This window comes from Eptatretus burgeri, chromosome 4 (assembly GCF_056783735.1).
Source record: "Eptatretus burgeri isolate ZD-2024b chromosome 4, Ebu_testis_v1, whole genome shotgun sequence".
Classification (NCBI taxonomy): Eukaryota; Metazoa; Chordata; class Myxini; order Myxiniformes; family Myxinidae; genus Eptatretus; species Eptatretus burgeri.
In genome coordinates, this window is record NC_140964.1 from 131,938,981 (window position 1) to 131,957,501 (window position 18,521).

General features: G+C 44.4%; 1 protein-coding gene across 2 annotated transcripts in view; it reads right to left on the reverse strand.

The window, feature by feature from the left end:
- The window catches only part of LOC147029138 (uncharacterized), an 84,461-nt gene that overhangs the window by 53,497 nt on the left and 12,443 nt on the right, over positions 1 to 18,521 (reverse strand). The window contains exon 1 of one of the 2 annotated variants that reach the window (XM_085876279.1): positions 6,226 to 6,323. The exons of the other annotated variant lie outside the window; for it this stretch is intronic. The gene's annotated coding sequence lies outside the window, so the exon portion shown is untranslated. Of the gene's footprint in view, positions 1 to 6,225; positions 6,324 to 18,521 lie in introns of those variants that run through there. 2 annotated transcript variants of the gene reach the window in all.

Sequence of the window (18,521 nt, forward strand, 5' to 3'; positions counted from 1 at the left end):
ATGTGTCCCGGCGGGACTTAATTTTCCACCGCATGTTGACCTTTCATTCCTCTCACCTCACGCTGTCTTCCCTTCCCCACCCCTCCTCGATCTCTCTCCTTCTTCCCCCATAAGCGAAACAAAAGGTGGTATTTGCTCATTTAAAAAAAATATAATAACACCAATACGACAAATAAATTTGAACAAAATTAATGTTTGAATTATGATTGGTGTAAATGATGCAAGCAAAGCAAGTCTGTGACGTCAATTTCTGCAACGCCGTGTGGAGAGGCGAGCGTGGCGAGCTGATCCACACTCATCAAAAATAAAACCCATAAACAAACAACCATTGATATGCCCCTCAATCAAACAAATGAACCAGAGATCCTTTAAAGCCCCCAGGGCCTGATCAGACACGACAGAAGAGTGTTGTTGGGACAAATCCAGCAGTGTGCAGGGGGAGTCCCCTCTGCAGTCCTGGCAGCTCAGGCTGGAGAACATCCCGTGCTATTTCTGCAATGTCTGGTTTGGAGGAGCAGAGAGGGCATGGCTCTGGAAGGAACAGCGGGCCAATGAGCGTTGCTTTTTGGTGTCGATTCCAGGATAACTCCTCCCTTCCCCTCAGTGCAACTGCCCTTATAGCGTCCGGACCCTGCGTCACAGATAATACATAACGCCATTCCCCTTTCATTCACCATTGGACTGTGGACCAATTTGTGGATGGAGCACACCTTTCATGGGCCAACCAAAAAGGGCTGCTAATGGTTCACATGGCTATCTTGGCTTTTCCTTCCAAGCTTGCACCTCATGGCCGAGTGAAATACTGTTATAATTTCCCGGAGCGTCGGCCGTGACACGACTGCCAGATGGAGCCGCAAGTCGACTCGGCTCGATCGGCCGGAATATAGATCGGATCGGACTCTGGAAAAGTCCGGTGAAGACGGGTCCCTTTTGGACCGAAATACGCCAATGGGTAAACCACGTGGAGTAGGGTTGATTGCCAACTTCAATTTACCTCAATATCCACATGGTCCAACTTCCAGGGAATTTTACCCTCGATGGAACTTGTACGGGAACAAGCCGCCGAAGCGAGCCCGTTCCATGTGCGATTCCGAGCGGCTTAATCGCCGAGAACCGTCGGTCCGATTATCCTGTTATTTTGGCACAACGGCCTTCTAATTCCCAACACACGCGACACGCTCAGTCAATGGAAATGGACATGGACGAGCTGAGAACATTTAACAATTGGGGTTTATTATTCCACCCCCTCCCGGAGGGAGGGAGCGGGATATTGTAATCGTACGGTTTGTTTGTTTGTCTGTCTGTCTGTTCGCAACTTTACGGCAAAACGGCTTTAGCAAACACTATCAAATTTAATCCACAGGTGGGCAATGAACCTTGGACGACCCCATTAATTTTTGGGTCCAACTGGATCAAAGGTCAAGGTCAAGGTCACGAAAAGATCAAAATGGTTTTTCGCTCATAACTTCGTCAAAAATGATCTGATTTACTTCAAACTAAGCTTATAGTGAACCTTATTCTATTTCTCATTTATAATCCTCCCCATTCCTATCGTGAAAAATGCATATTTGTGAAGATCGGTAGGGTCCGAAGTTTTGGGGGTCATGGTCATAATTACATATTTTCCATTATAAATCAAAAAAGGTTAGGAATATGCGTGTTTACTTTGGAAGACATACATCAAGTCGTTTATTGGCTTTTATTTGACACCATGATCTTTGACCTCACGTGGCCTTGAAAGGTCAAAATCATTTTACGGTCATAACTTCGTCAAAAATGGTTTAATTGACTTCAAACGAAGACTAAAATATTCCTTATAATCAACATTCAGGTGAAGGATGTATCAAATTTAAATTTGATCCCCAAAATAACTTTATGCCTTAAATGGGCAGGATTTGTTGTGCCTGGCACCACTTGTTTAATAATGCAATTGGGGGACGAGGGAACAAAGAAGGCAGAATTAAACCGAATATAAGAAATGCAAGGCGAATATATACAGCAAGGCACTTAACCCGTTTCACTACTTCACAGACTGGGCCCACACACAGACAGAAATGGACCCCCTGGGTCTTTATTCGGCTCTCCAGCAGAGGAGGATAGTCCGGCTGGGAGTCAGGGCTGCAGGCTACCTGGCCGCGAGCGCGCGGCTGGACGTCCTCGTCCTTCCGGGGCTCTGGGCACCCTCGTCGAACCCAAGCATGAGGGACCCCTTGAGGGCTGCTGTGGACAACAGAGCCAGGCGGAGAGTGACGACGAAAGAGCTGACAAGCCACCACGAGGACGACGGGAGAGAGCTGAGGAGCCACGATGAGGACGACGAAAAAGAGCCCAAAAGAGAGAGAGAGAACCACACGGACTCCACCTCTTATAGGCCCCCCATCCCGTGCCGATGACCATTCCTCTCCTCCTCACTTGCCTTTTCATTGGACAGGAAACATCGTGCGACTCCTTGTCCCCACCCTCCATCTTGGTGGAGTCTCCAGCGGAGGCGCTTGTGGTTCCACCCACCGCCACGTCTCCGACCACGTGCGTGGCTGGCGAAACTCGCAGCGCCAGTTCCGTGTGCCTGGTCGTGAGAATGGTGCCGCCGCAGCGCCGCTGTTGGAATACTCTCGTAACAATCGTCGCGCATTCACACTTATTTACCCATTAGACCAGGGAAAGGGAGCTATCTATAAAACACGTACTTACCGAGATAACTGAGCCAAAGGAACCTGTATGTTGTATGCAAGGGTTTTTCCAAATTCGCAACAATATCACGTAATCAAAAAGCATATACTGTGGAACTCCGACATTCGTGGATTCAACATTCACGGTTTACAAAATGTGACCTGCTTCGACATTCACGCTTTGCGTATTCATGGTTTCTTTTTTTAACACTTCAAGGAATGGTCTCCCATATCCCCAGCTGCCAATATTAATTCAGCCTGAGAATTGTTCCACAGAAATCAAAATATTGTTTCCTGATACCCTCCCTGTCTCCACCCATACCAAACTGATCCGAAATGGTCTCTTTCGCACCTGAAAAGGTGGAAGCGTTTCTGGCAACCCTCGACTGATTCTGCAACTGGACGGGAAGGTATCAGCTCACGTGTCCTAAAAACCCTTCTCTGCAGCTTTTGTGCTTCCTCTCTCTGTTCTTTTCACCCTGTTATTTACCATCGCTTATCTTCCATCTGCTTGGAAATGAGCCAACATCACAGCATGAAATAAAAACGGTGCAAATATATTGCATCACAGTTGATATGACATCCTTCGTTTTCTCCAACAACCTTGTTTCAGTTCATGAATTGGGATTTACACCTGGTCACTCTACCTTAGACACGCTGCTTCAACTCTCCAAACAATGGATAGAGACCATGAGATCAGGGATTTGTCTCTGGAGATTCTGTCATGGCCAAAAATATTGGCACCCTTGCACATTCTTCAAATAATGCAATCAGTTTTCTCTTCCAGAAAATTGTTGAAATAAAAATTTTTTTTGGTGTCCACACGTGTATTTCTTTAATTTGCAGTGGTACAAAACAAACAAAACAAAAAAAAGGATGCATGGGTTAATGTTGGAGTGTGTCACACAGGAGAAGGATCTTGGGGTGGCAAGAGAAATGGGAGGTAAGTAGGCAGCAAATAGTGTTTTCGGTTGTATTCGGAGGGGGATCATTTATAAATCAAAAGAGGTGGTGTTAACATTGCACAGGAATTTAGTGAGGGGAAATCTCAAATATTGTGTGCAGTTCTGGTCACCACAACTCAGGAAGGACAAAGATGCCATACAGAGGTTTCAGTGCAGGGCGACTGGATTGGTTCCAGGCCGAGCTCGACTGAGCTATGAGGAGAGGCTGATGGAAAAAGAGCTTTATACACTAGAAAGGAGGCGGTTTTTTTTTTTTTTTTGTATACCTTGGTCGAGGCTCGTATGAGAGCTAACACACAACTCACAGCAAGGAGGCATGAGACAAGAGGGGCGGGAGTGGAAGGGACAAAACAGTGGGGAACAGACACATTAGGTGAACTGTGGAAGGGAGAGGGATGGGGATGGGACGGGGAACATGGCGAAGAGAAGAAGCGGTTACAGCGGTTACAAGGAGATATGATTGAGATGTTTAAGATGAGGAAAGGTTGAGATAAAATAAGTGTAAGTGAATTAATTATTCAATGGAGTAGATGGTGATAGAACCAAGGGCCATAGCTTGAGAGGAAAGAAGAGATGAGTCAAGACTGTAGCAAGACAGGGGACTTTCACTCAGAGTGTAATTAATGACTGGAATGCTCTCTCTAGAAAGGTAATGGCAGCAGAAACAGAAGATAAGTTTAAGTTAGAATTAGATAGGGACTTGGAAGTTATGGAGATAGAGGGGTAAGGGGGTGTTGACAAGACTTTAAGGTAGTTTAAGCATTAATGGGTGATTGTGTTCATGTGTATGGAGTGCTGTTGGTGGGGTCTTGTTCAGGAGAGTTGTGTGGTTGATGTGTGTTTTTAGCCAAGCCCATGCCCCCTCCACTGAGGGGAAGAATAAAAATCCAAAAAAACACAAAAACTACAACAACAACAACAATAATAATACACCTGAGCAGGTGTGACGTCAGCTCGGTGCTGTCTGGAATGGAAACTGGAAATTATAAACATGCCAGACGACAGAGGTAACGAGAAACGAGTTGGTTAAATTATATAAATGAAACAAAATCATGAATCAATTAATTTTTTTTGTATTTTCTTCCTTGGATCCTGTGTGGATAAATTAGTGTGGTGTTCACACAGGCATGAAGGGATGAACGGCCTCCACCTGTGTTGGATTTCCTTGTACAGAGCGTGGATCCGGCTCCTTCCCCAACAACTTCGACGAGTGTAAGATTGTATCACGCAGACCCATGGAAGCCTTCCCTTGGTGGCTCTCGCAGTCCCATCAGGCAGACGTGAGTGCAGGTTTGACCGAAGGACTCTTGGTAAGGAGAGCTTGATGAATCGAACACAAGAGATCGAGATGTTCACAAAGGGCTTCAATGTCCCTTGCTTAACCTCTTCCACATCCTCTCGTCTCGGAGACCGACGTGGAGCACCGCGTGTTGTACACAGTCATGGAGCACCGCGTGTTGTCCACAGTCACGGAGCACCGCGTGTTGTCCACAGTCACGGAGCACCGCGTGTTGTTCTCAGACACGGAGCACCGCGTGTTGTTCTCAGACACGGAGCACCGCGTGTTGTTCTCAGACACGGAGCACCGCGTGTTGTTCTCAGACACGGAGCACCGCGTGTTGTTCTCAGACACGGAGCACCGCGTGTTGTTCTCAGACACGGAGCACCACGTGTTGTTCACAGACACGGAGCACCGCGTGTTGTACACAGACACGGAGCACCGCGTGTTGTTCACAGACACGGAGCACCACGTGTTGTACACAGACACGGAGCACCGCGTGTTGTTCACAGACACGGAGCACCGCGTGTTGTACACAGACACGGAGCACCGCGTGTTGTTCACAGACACGGAGCACCGCGTGTTGTTCACAGACACGGAGCACCACGTGTTGTACACAGACACGGAGCACCGCGTGTTGTACACAGACACGGAGCACCGCGTGTTGTTCACAGACACGGAGCACCGCGTGTTGTTCACAGACACGGAGCACCGCGTGTTGTACACAGACACGGAGCACCGCGTGTTGTTCACAGACACGGAGCACCACGTGTTGTACACAGACACGGAGCACCGCGTGTTGTTCACAGACACGGAGCACCGCGTGTTGTACACAGACACGAAGCACCACGTGTTGTTCACAGACACGGAGCACCACGTGTTGTTCACAGACACGGAGCACCACGTGTTGTTCACAGACACGGAGCACCGCGTGTTGTTCACAGACACGGAGCACCACGTGTTGTTCACAGACACGGAGCACCGCGTGTTGTTCTCAGACACGGAGCACCACGTGTTGCGAATACCGAGGGAATTCCGGCCCGTGGACGCCAGTTTAACAAAGGATGGAATGTTCGTGGAATGTTAACCAGGAATGTAACATTTTAGATCCACACGATCATTTTGTTTGTATTTTTGGATGAAGAAGGAAGCTTCCATCAAACACCTCATTCAAAGAACAAACACAACAACAAACATTTAAAGAAAAACTACTTTTCTTCATTCCAGATAATCATCGAAAATAAATTATTTTATCTTAAAATTAACATTTTACAAATCTTCCTCATAATTAAATGAGAGATTCAGAACATACCTCTTCAGTTCAGGTACGACCAAGACCAAGACCACCACGAGCTGCGTTGCAGTAACAGCACAAGGTTCAAAAGATCACCCGGAAGTTTTTCATCGTTATCCTGGAACCTCACAATCTTCTTCTTCCTCTCCTCTCTTCCTCTTCCTCTTCGTCTTCTCCTTCTTCTTCTTCTTCTTCCACAATCTTCTTCTTCTTCCACAATCTTCTTCTTCTTCCTCCTCAATTTGTTCTTTCTTGATGGAGTCAGAGTCCCGATTCTCCCCAAACTCCACGGACCCGAACTCAAGGTTACAACCAAAAACGGAAAATATGTTAATGAAATAGAAGTAAACGATAGAAAGTAAAATAATAATCATAATGATAGTAATAATTGTTTTCAGCAGTGGGGTTGCTTCCAAGTACTTTCGGTATTCGGTATCTCCTCTGGTTCTCAGTACTTGTATTTTTGGTATTGATCGGTAAGGTCCTTATTTTCACTCTTGGGGATCCCCAGGGGAGGAGAGTATATGGAGGGGGTATCGGGGGAGGATGATGGGGCGCTCTCGTCAAGAAGTGTGAGAACTTCTCGAGTGTCGGCCATGAAGAGGGGCAGGCCCGGTGAGGGAAGTGGTGAAGAGTCGGAGGTGCGGGAAGGGGTTAAGGATAAAGAGGAGCCGGGGGAAAATTCCCGATGATAATTTCGCCTGTGGAAGGGTCCAAGTCATTAATTTTCAATAACCCGATAAAATTGGCTCCCGTAATTGGAAAAAAATTTGGTGACGTTCATTGTGCAAGGAAACTTCGATCTGGTGACCTTCTGATCCAGTGTAAATCGGTGGCTCCAACAAAACTTGATAACTCACAATGTGATACATATCTTGGAAACTCAACAGGAATGTGGTTATACCTTGAAGACTTGGAAAGTTGGGTTTATTTTGGAGACTTGAAACTTTTTTGGAGACTTTTATTTATTTATTTATTTATTTATTATTTTATTTTATTTCTTTATATTTTGGAGACTTTTGGAGTTGCTATCTCTCTTTGGGTTTTAAACCTATCGATGTAGTTCTTTGTCGGATGGTGCTTGATGGGAGCAAGATCAAGAAAGTTCTGGGAAGAAAGTGCAGGCTTACTCCCCCTTTCTACGTCATCAAACCTGAAAGCCTTAAAAGACAGAATTGGAAGAAGAGAAAAAAAAAACGTAAAAAATATATATAGGTGGAAATCTCATTTTGAAAAAGACATTGTGTTGGGCGAGGATTGAGTTGAGGTTGAGATTTTGAATGTGAGGGTTGGGACACACACACACACACACACACACACACACACACACACACACACACACACACACACGCACACACACACACACACACACACACACACACACACACACACACACACACACACACACACACACACACGCACACATCAACAAACAAAGTTAAGCCTTGACTATTCAGTTGAGGATTCTGTGTTTGGGGTTCACAGATCTAAGAACGTCCCTCTTGACAAATTATATACTGTTCTACACCTCGGACTTGGCCCTCGAGTGTCCACAACGGTGTATAGTAGGAGGGAGTGAAGCGCCAACCCATTGCTCCCATTGCACACACACACGCACACACACACACACACCAACAAACAAAAGTTAAGCCTCGACTATTCAGTTGAGGATTCTGTGTTTGGGGTTCACAGATCTCAGAACGTCCCCCCTTGACACACATTATATACTGTTATACACCTCGGACTTGGCCCTCTAGTGTCCACAAAGGTGTATAGTAGGAGGGAGTGAAAGGACAACCCATTGCTCCCATGGTTATTATCTGCTGAGTTTTGTCTTTTGTAATTCATGTGAATAAAATGAACCTAAAATCTCTTCCCCTTCCAAATCATAGATCTTACAAGTCCAAGGAACCGTATCTATTACATAAACAATTTTAAAAAGTTCGTTCGTCCATCGTTTAGTATAACCCTTTTCAAAATGAGATTTCCACCTATATATTCTTACGATATCACCAACTTTGAACTGAGGTTTTCTGACATTAATCTCTTTTTCACATTTTAATTTTGTAAATGTTTCTGATGGTTTCATATTTGTTGACGTGTGAATCGTGTCATTATACTTATCCACAATATCCTGAATAAAAGATGACCATTGTTGTGAACCGAGTTGTGTGAATTTTTTTTATATAGACTCTCTTTTAAGGTACGATTAAAACGTACAACAACAACTGCCTTCCCTTCATTAAAGGTACTGTATAATGTAATACTGTTATTTTTTAGAAAATTCATAAATGTCTTGTTATAAAACTCTCCACCCTCATCAGTCCACAATTTTTTAGGTTTTCTCTTACTTTTATTAAATATCTGTTGAAAGGCAAAGATAAGAGTATTACCTGTTTTGTTTTTTAAAGGGATAACCCATGCGTATCTTCTCCTCAAATCAATAACGGTTAAAGCATACTTGTACCCCTTATCATTATTGAGTTCAATCAAATCAGCGGACCAGATATAATCAACTTCCTTGGAATAAACTTTCCTTCTTCGAAACTTTGTGAATATTGGTTTATGTAATTCATCAGCTAATTGCTCTTCAGTCTTTATAACATCATGAGAGCCGATAAGTTTTTTGAAATTCCAAGTCCAAGTTTCAATTTAGCACTGATCATCTTCTTCACAATGAACCGATCAACTTTTTCTCTCAAGGTTGGATTTTGTATCAGAGACAAATTATACAACATTTCTCTATCGGCTTCATGCTTTTCTTCCAAAGTTGTGGTATTCCCATAATCAATATCGTGTCTCATACACACTTCATCAACTCTATTGATGGGTTTACTCCAGGATTTAGGATTGTCTGCCTCATCTAATCTTTTATCCAAGTTTGTGCCTGGACCACAGAAAGAATACCCTGGAAGATGTAATACCCCTGGTATTCCAGTAGTTGTAAATGTACTTCCTGATAAAAACTTTTGTATATCTCCTCCTAGTTTGTGTTTGGAGATAAATTGATTTTTTTTTGAACCACACACTGAACATATACCTTTTTGTATAACCCTGTTATTTTTACTTTTAATATATGAAATATTTACAGTGTTAGTTTTCTTTTTACATTTGAGACAATAACTCATTTATTGATGAGAAAAATTCCTGCAGAGTGCAAAAACCTTTTTAGTTTCCAACATGCACATTTGAATCTTAATTTTTAAAACATAAAGAATCCTTAGAAATGCCTTCACTCACTCCATTTATTTAAGAAAAAAAAAATGAAAAGCTTGAATTAAAATGAATATCTTGTCGATGTCAATAGTCTTGTTGAAAATATTGCAAATAGACTTGTCAATTCTTTGTTTTCCTCCTCGGTGGGTTGAGTTATTTTCTGTAATACCCCCAATCTTTTTTTAATCTCATCGGTTTCCATATTTTCATATTTATTTAGTCTCGCTCTTTCCTCCCTCTCCTTCTCTCTCTTCTCCCTCTCCTCCTCTCTCTTCTCTCTTTCCTCCTTCTCTTTCTTCTCCCTCTCCTCCTTCTCTCTCTTCTCCTTTTCCTCCTCTTCCCTCTCTTCTTCAACTCCTTCCTCATCCCTTATTATCCTTGAATTGCTTACACCCCATAGAATATCATGCATATATTCATCAGGATTTCTTGTTATTCCTGTATCCAAAATAATTTTTTTTACAACAGGAAACCAATAAAATTTCTTTTGAATTTCTAAAAGAGCCTTACTTTTTCTGAACTTTCTAATTTTTTCATTATTTAACAATCCAATTAAATCTAAAGTTGTCGGTTTATCAACATCAGCATAATGCCAATCTTTTATTGAAAATACCTCATTCTTATGTTGTAGAACATATTTATTAAAATACCGAATACCCTTTTCTTGAAGGTATGCTTGGACACAGAAATGATAATTTTCTTGAAGCCTTCTTGCTGTCATTTATGTATTAGAAATATATGTTAGAATAATATTATGGCACGAAACACCTCCCCATCTTCCCATAGTTAAATCATTTTGTATTTCCTCACTTATTATAAAAAAATCCTGTTTTTTTCTGTTTTCATGATATAAACAAGGGCAAAACCATTATTATATTTACCCTTATTAAATTCTTTTATTTGTTGTTTACGAACCGTGGCTCCACAAAACTCATTCTCCATACCAAGTGGATAATATTCTTCCTTACGAGACTGATTTAATTGTTCCAGGTCTTCGAGATCAATTTTAAATGACCAATTATACCCTAAATCATTCATATCATACCCCCATTGTTCTATTCTCATACAAACGATACGCCCTTCTTTATAAAAATTTATTTTAATTCGAACTGTGAATTCTGTATGACCTGGAGATAATATCAACACTTCTGTATCTTTGGAATACACGGCCGTTTTATTTAAAGATATATATTGTGATAAAGATATATATTATGTATTGAAGGATATATATTGTGATATAGAGAACTTCTTGCTCGCCAAGAAAAATGCCATTCAATTATTTTCTAAACGAACCAATGTCTTCAAGGAAGTCATTCATTTTTAGCCACTTGTGTAATTCAAATGACTCCTTTTCAAGATCAGTTATCAACGATGTTCTTATTGGGGACAACCTGTTAGAATGAGACATACAATAATTATTGGTTGTATCGTGATTTCATTCTGTATAAAACAATAAATAATGAATGGGTTCAAGGATCTCACCTCTCATCTTGTGAAAACGATTGATCTGCAAGGTTGGAGTGGTAATCTGAACGCTCCATATTCGAAATAAAACATATGAAGCCCGAGCATACAAAGCAATAAACATCCTCCTGTTGATGACGTAATGGGAGATTGCACAACAATGGGTTTTTCAGGGTGTGTCCCACATAGGAAATGACCGGAATTTTTTTGACTTTGTTTGCCGAGGCAGCTTGGCTAACTCCAGACTTACTTATTTTAACACGAAAATGAAACAGCTTGCATTGAATGATTTTGAGAAAACGCATTTAAAAGCTGTTTAAACTTCCCTTTATTTCGTGCTTGAAGAGATAAAGTGAATATACTCGATGGAAATGAATGATATTCCCAAAAGTAGAACATGGGCAAATATTTGTTGGTTCGCTCTTTGAGTGGAATGAAAATATTAAAGGACTGTGATTATGTTTGGGGGAAGAAATGCTTCAATCAGTCTCAATCTTTCATCATCTCAATTTTGCATTTGCTTGTATGGGAGGGAAGGGGATAGGTGGGGAGAAAATCAGTGTCCTATTTTGGGCTTTTCGCACTTGAGTCAGAAAGTTTTTTCCCTTTTCCCCAATGATTTGAATGAGAGTCCCAGAAACCCCATTTATCATCTACTGTGGGTATTTCAGGACATAGTTTCTGGGAGATTGTGGAGGGGGAGCAGTGCTGGGGTCATCAGGGTAAATGACGAGGGGGACCCCTGTTCCTGAGAGAGGGGCCACCAATACCAACAAGACATCAGTGTGAAAGCCACCACACTGCCTGCACGTCTCCATTATGACTGCTGTTCGGCCCCGTCTCCACCATACTCTTCTTCATTGTGGTGAACTGGGCTGCAAGCGTAATTGTTTGTTCACTGGAACCTTATCCTGATGTCGTTATGTGACTTTTATGCTTTGTGTTGGAACACTCATTTGAAACCATTGGGTCAATTTGATCGCATTTATGGCAGATTATGATGGAGTGTTTTCACATTTGTGTATTGTTGGCCGCACTTTTGGCCAACTGGAGCCGCCAGTGGCTCGCAGGCCGTGCTATGAAGAGCAGGGATAGGGAGGGATGATTTGAGAAAAAATGGCTGCCCATTCAAATGTGAACACAATGATGAGCTTCGAAGCGACTTTCGAGTGAAGTGATAAGCTTTTAAAAGTCATACCTTTTATTCTCGAGCTATTTCTGAATTACCAGGACTTCGCCACCAGAATGCATCGCTAAAGTACCACAACGAGAAATCGCTAAAATGCCAATTTGTACTTCTTTTTCTGCTTCTTCTCATCTCAAAACAATGTAAAACTGTAGCCCAACCTCCCTAAATAACTGCTCAAGCTGTGATGGTGATTCCAATGATTCCCTCTCAATAGTGAGGAATCATTTCAGAAATTAAATAATTATCCTATCCTGATCTGGATTCAGATCTTCACTAAAATTGAGTCAATTCGTCCTTCCTCACCCCTCGCACTGCCTTCACCTTCCCTTCCCCTCCCAGAGTGCTGCCTTCGCCTTCCCCTCAGGCTGCCTGCCCATTCCCTCCCCTCACGCTGCCTCCCCATTCCCTCCCCTCACGCTGCCTCCCCATTCCCTCCCCTCACGCTGCCTCCCCATTCCCTCCCTTCACGCTGCCTCCTCATTCCCTCCCCTCACGCTGCCTCCCCATTCCCTCTCCTCACGCTGCCTCCCCATTCCCTCCCCTCGCTCTGTCTTCCCTCATGCTCACGCTGCCCTCCCCCACTCACACCGCCTTCCGTTCCCTTGCATTGCTGTCTGCTCCACTCACGCTGCCTTCACCTTCTCTTTCCCTCCCAGAGTGCTGCCTTCGCCTTTCCCTCTTGTCGTGATTCTTTCGCCTCCCCTCACGCTGCTGCCTCCTCATTCTCTCCCCTCACGCTGCCTACCCATTCACTCCCCTCATGCTGCCGACCCATTCCCTCCCCTCACGCTTCCTCCCCATTCCCTCCCCTCACGCTGCCTCCCCATTCCCTCCCCTCACTCTGCCTCCCCATACGCTTCATCCCCATTCCCTCCCCTCATGCTGCCTCCCCATTCCCTCACCTCATGCTGCCTCCCCATTCCCTCACCTCATGCTGCCTCCCCATTCCTTCCCCTTACGCTTCCTCCACATTCCCTCCCCTGACGCTTCATCCCCATTCCCTCCCCTCACACTGCCTCCCCATTCCCTCCCCTCACGCTGCCTTCCCCTCTCTGTAATGACAGACACAATGGGATCACGATGGCCAGTCCAGCTGCCAGATTTATTGGTGCATGCGAACAACATGTGCAGGCCAGACAAATACAACCAATCAAACAAGCATACCATTCAGAAATATCATGACATCTCCCCTTTCCTTATGAAGAGAAAGACTGAAAATTGTAAAGCAGGTTTTTATTCCACGAAAATAGCAAAAACAAACTTTATAAGCAGCTTTCGGACACTGAAATGCCATGCTCTATGACTTGATAGAGCATGTTCACCACCAACTATTATCGTCCCCCATCCAAATCCTCGATCTTTTCTACCCCCGTGAATCTACCCCAAGCCCACCCTCTTCAAAGGGTTTATATATTTATATGTTTACATCGATGTACTTGTGAAATAACGTGAAATTATATAAAAAGTCGATGATTGAATAACACCTGAAGGAAAGGTATTTGTGGAAGTGTTTCACTCACGGACCGTGAATGGGAGTGGGAGAATGGGCGGTCTGTGGCTTCAGTTGGTCACGTGACGTCCATTGGCCAATGATTCCTCTTGGACTATCGTGGAAACCAACCATTTAAAGGACAATGAAAGAGATTACGAGAAGGATGGACAAGAAGAAGGGGAGGAGGAAGAGGATAAACAACAAGAAGGAGCTCCCCTCACCTCCCCCCCCACATCCCCTCCCCTCACCTCCCCCCCCACATCCCCTCCCCTCACCTCCCCTCCCACATCCCCTCCCCTCCCACATCCCCTCCCCTCCCACATCCCCTCCTCCCACATCCCCTCCCCTCACCCCTCCCCCATCCCACCCACACTCCTCCCCGCACCCCACCCACACTCCTCCACCCAAACCCCTCCCCTCCCCTCACCCACATCCCCTCCCCTCCCCCCACCTACATCCCCTCACCCACATCCCCTCCCCCTCCCCCCACCTACATCCCCTCACCCACACCCCTCCCCCACCTCCACCCCTCCCCTCTTGAGATACAGAATGCCAAACTGAGAGAGCAATCACCCACGTGATCACGAACTCGACAAAAGAGGGATTCATTAGTTTCATCACTGAAGTCGTAAATTGTTCATCTCAAACAGGGAGCACATCCGAAACAATCCACATCATCTCCGCTGTAACCTTCAAACACCTGGTTGGGAGGAGTTTACTTTCAACTCGATCAACAAAATATTCAACCAACGGACCCATGAACGTCGAGGGTTTGTCTCCAGGACGTCCCAGGATTCCCCTGCTGGTTCATGTAAATCATCCAACGATTAACTCCAAGTGAGGAACTCACGTCCTGGAGTTTACGAAATTAACCAGCGATCTTACATCCACACTGGATATAACCCACTGGTTATTTAACAAACCTGGTTTAAAAGCCCCAATTGGTTTTACATTACCGGTTACATCCTTCAATGTATTCTCTGAATAACCGGACCGGATACACTTTGCTCACCGAGCCGGATGTTCCCGAGATTCTTTAAATCTGTCTGAAAATTCAAAACGGAAATGGGGGGGGGGGGAGAGTGTAAAGTTATTATTATTGTTGTTGTTGTTATTGTTGAGGGTTTAATGGCGCTGTCAGAGCCAGGAGGCTCTATCCACACCACGCACCAGAATATAATCAAACTCGCCTACAGTCAGAGCCCTTCAAAGGCAGATACATTTTAAATTGGTCTCCCACATTCCTTCAGGAATTTTCATACCGCCTTACAGAGCTGAGGGTGCTTCCAGTTCATCCGCCGCAGCATCACCTGCAGGTCCAACACCCTTATCCCCATAACTCTTATACACCGTACGAGACGCTGCCTCGATTCCCCATAGAGAGGGCAATTTCGAAATACGTGATTTCGGTCTTCAGGTTTTCTGCACACATCACAGAACCCCGTTGGGTGACATCCAGTTCTATGGAGGTATGCATTTAAGCGACAGTGCCCGAGTCTTATTCTGCAAAGCACTACCTGGTCCCTCCGGGAGAGCCTGGGGAGCTTAACAAGCGGAACCACCTCCGACTGCACCTTGTGAAAAAATCTCCCCTTTGTGCAGGAGTCCCACTGACATTGCCATTTTCCCACAATACGGTCCTTGACCAGACTAATGATTTCTGAAGGTCCCAAGGGGATTTGGGTGACATTGTCCATTCTGAGGGAATGCTTTGCTGCAAGGTCACTGGCCTCATTCCCCCCAATTCCCACATGTGCAGGGATCCAGCACAGATCCACCACCAGACCCCTCCAGTTCATGATGTTATACAAATGCCAAGCTTCCAGGACCAAGTCATACCTACAGCCACCCTGGAAGGATTCCAGCACCTTTAATGCCGAGAGTGAGTCCGAGAGGATAACTGCACTACGACGATTGAACTCGATTATCCATTCCATAGCTAGGACGATTGCAAATAGTTCCGTCGAGAAAACTGAAAGATGATCGGTTAACCGAAAAGCCCTGACCACACGGACATCCGGGATACATATTGCCGCCGCTGTCCTTCCGAGAGAGGGTTCTTTGGACCCATCCGCATATATTTGCAAAGATTGACTCCAACTTGTATTTATAAACTCCATAGCCAGGTTGTGCTTTACCACAGGATTAACTGAATCCAATTTTCCCCAGAGGTCCATGTGGAGACGAGGGGGTTCGAGTGTCTTGGGGGGCCAAATGGGAACTTTATGTTGGGGGCTGACTGGGAGGGAGTCCAGCTTCATTTCCTTGGCTAACTTGATACAGGCCAGGCCAAGAGGCAAGGAAGCGGAGTTGTTGTTTAACTTCAGGTATTCCCAACAATTTTCAAACAAGGATTTACCAGGATGGCTATCCCCAGAAGAAGTGGATCAAGCCCAATATTTCATTCTCAGCAACTCCCAGCGAAGGGACAAGGGCATCTCACCTATTTCCACCAGAAGGGCAGACACTGGAGTGCTCGTAAAAGCACCGAAACAGACACGAAGAGCTTTTGACTGGATAGTCTCAAGTTTTTTACGGTTGCTCTTGGCCATATCACCGAAAGCCAGGCATCTGTAATCCAGGTGGGAACGAATTTTAGCTTTGTACATCATGAAAAGACTGTCACGATGTGCTCCCCACTCTGTTCCAGAGAGACAACGTCATAAATTTATGCCTTTGGCACATTTACTATCAGCTCCTTCACATGTGGAGTCCAGATTAGTCCCTTATCGAAAGTGACTCCTAAGAAAGACACCACTCGAGATGGAGGGATGCAAGTGCCATTAATTACCATTGCCATATCATCCGTTCTCTTCTTACGGGAAAATATGATAAACTTGGACTTATCAGCTGATAGTTTAAAACCCCAGTCTTCGGCCCATTTCTCCACGAGCCGGATATTGCCCTGGAGTTTTTTTACTCGAAATAGCAAGATTTTTACACCGGATCCACATCGCAATGTCGTCAGCAAACAGGAATAACTTGCTATGGAGCTTGCGGATGGAGGCAACATCATTTATCATAATACGAAAGAGTGTTGGGCTTAAGCAGCTTCCCTGGGGAATGCCCTTTTCAGAATGAAACGAAGAGGAGAGGCTCAGGCCAACCCTCACCTGAAATGTTCTATCAGATAAAAAGTCACCAATCCAATCGTGCATTCTGCCATTGACCCCGAGATTACTGTTTATAAAGGAGGCCATTTTTCCAGACTGAATCGTATGCCTTTTGGATATCGAGGAACACTCCCAGAAGGGACTCCTGATGACCTCGGGGTTTCCTTGCATCATTTGCCAGTGCGGAAATGTGATCCATAACGGACCGTCCCTTTCGAAAACCGCTCTGGCCTTTATACAATAGGTTGTTCTTTTCCAAGAAGAAAACCAATCGGTTGCTCACCATTTTCTGCATTAATTTGCAAACAACTGAAATAAGGGAAATTGGATGATATGAAGATGGGACAGTGATCCAGCACAAATCCACCTCTTTCCCCTCTTTCAGGATAGGAATTACAATAGTGTGTTTCCAATCACAGGGAAGTTTCCCTAAAGCCCAAATCCTATTGAAGAAACTCAGGAACACTCTCAACACCCGATCATCCAAGTGTTTGAACATAAGGAACGATAACCGATCCGGGCCTGGGGCGCTATTCTTAACCGAACGAATCACCTGCTTCAGTTCCCAAATGGTGAAGTCAAAGTTGAGCGAAGGATTTGAAGGCAGGAACGTATTGGTGATCACCCTGGTTTGACTTACAACTTGGGGAAAACGAGCCTCCAAAACGTCATCCTTTATGATATTCTCACTACTAGAAAATAATTGGCCCACGGCTTCTGCCTTGTGTGCATTAGAACACAGGGCTATGTTATGGGAAATAATCACCGGAAAAGATCTCCCTCCCGACTTAACTCCCTGTATACTTTTGACTCTTCCCCATATAGTTTTGAGAGGGGTATCTGGATTAACTGATGAACAAAATGATTTCCAAGAGGGAGACTTGGCCCGTTTTATAGTTCTTTGGGCTATCGCCCTTTTCCTCTTATACTCTATAACGTCCTCCAACCTGAGGGTTTTCCTAAGTCTCTTTAGAGCCGCCCATCTTCCCTGGATTGCCAATTTGCATTCCTCATTCCACCAGGGGACCTTAATTTTCCTACCCACTGAAGGAATTGAGGTTGGGATTGTTTCACAAGCAATGTTATTCATAATTTGAACAAAATTCCTATTGTTGTTATCTCTTGTGAACACCAATCTCTTCCTTCACTTCCCTGACACAATGATCTGAAAACTGACCCCAATTCGCCTTAGAAAAGTTCCAAGAAGCCGGACCGAGTGAGTCCACAGAACCCCTTTCACATTGGAGATTAGCGATCACAGGAAAGTGATCACTCCCGAGGTTGTCATCGTGGACTTCCCAATCGCATCTCGCAGCTTCTATTGAAGAAATAAGAGTGAGATCCAGAGGGGAGATCTTCCCTGTGGATGGATTTATACATGTTCCCTGTCCGTCATTTAATATCACCATATCGAACTCATCGATCAAATCCTCAATAATATCGCCATTCCTATCAGTGTCTTTAGAGCCCCAGAGAATATTATGACTATTGAAATCGCCACAAACAAGTACCACCCCCTCACACCTTCTAAAAACCTCCTGAAGACTCTTGTGCATCAATGGTTGGCAAGGATTATAGAAGTTTATAATTGTAACCCTCCCCCTTGAGCCATGGACCTTGATAAGAATACACTCCAGCTCCGTAACGTCTTCCGTTTCCGTGAAGGGAACACCAAATTTCACATAATGCCACACCCACCCTCTTTACCTCGAGCTCTATCCCTACGAATAAGGGTATACCCCGGCATATGGAATCGATTATGCTCCTTGAGCCATGTTTCTTGAAAACAAATAATATCCGGTTTAGTTAACAAATCAGAGACGTATTTTTTAAATTCGGA